The following is a 604-nucleotide window of genomic DNA, read 5'->3' on the forward strand; positions in this document are numbered from 1 at the left end:
TGTTGTTATGTTAAACTTATATTAAAGTTTTTCTTCATTACCCATTCAAGCCGTCTCCAACCATTATTAACTGTGATCCTTCCTTTACGTATATGTATCACACTTAAAATGATCACGTGGTTTCAATGTTCTTCATATAGAAATTTCTTTACAATATACAATTACTCTTTCTGAACATAATTTATATAATCTAAATAATTTATATAGGCTACATTTTTATATCATTTTTATTTCTTTAATTACAATGTTATCATATTTCACAGTAATTCTATCTATATCTTACACTGATAAGGCCTAACTAAACACACGGAGTATAGTTTTATTCTTTACAGTTAATGGAAGTTCATTAATTCCGAGCTAATCAGCCAAAACACTTATATTCTGTTTTAATCACAACTTTATTTTTTTTTTTGATAATGACGTAGGATATACTAGTATCATTACAGAACATTTGTATATACGATTTTAGTGAAACACTAGAACACCCGTGACCCGTTGGGTCACCCACTATTCAGAGGTTATGAAGAATTCAAGCTAATTTCAATATTGCACCAAAATTAAGGTTTATTTTGAGATAATTTAATTAAATATTTCAACCCATTCG

The 604-nt window shown here is 27.8% G+C and overlaps 1 long non-coding RNA gene across 1 annotated transcript in view; it reads right to left on the reverse strand.

Annotated features, from left to right (window-relative positions):
• Positions 1 to 604, reverse strand: part of LOC111085540 — a 6,568-nt gene that overhangs the window by 1,226 nt on the left and 4,738 nt on the right. The gene's annotated exons all lie outside the window — the stretch shown is intronic.

The sequence above is a fragment of the Limulus polyphemus genome, unplaced genomic scaffold (genome assembly GCF_000517525.1).
Source record: "Limulus polyphemus unplaced genomic scaffold, Limulus_polyphemus-2.1.2 Scaffold455, whole genome shotgun sequence".
NCBI lineage: Eukaryota > Metazoa > Arthropoda > Merostomata > Xiphosura > Limulidae > Limulus > Limulus polyphemus.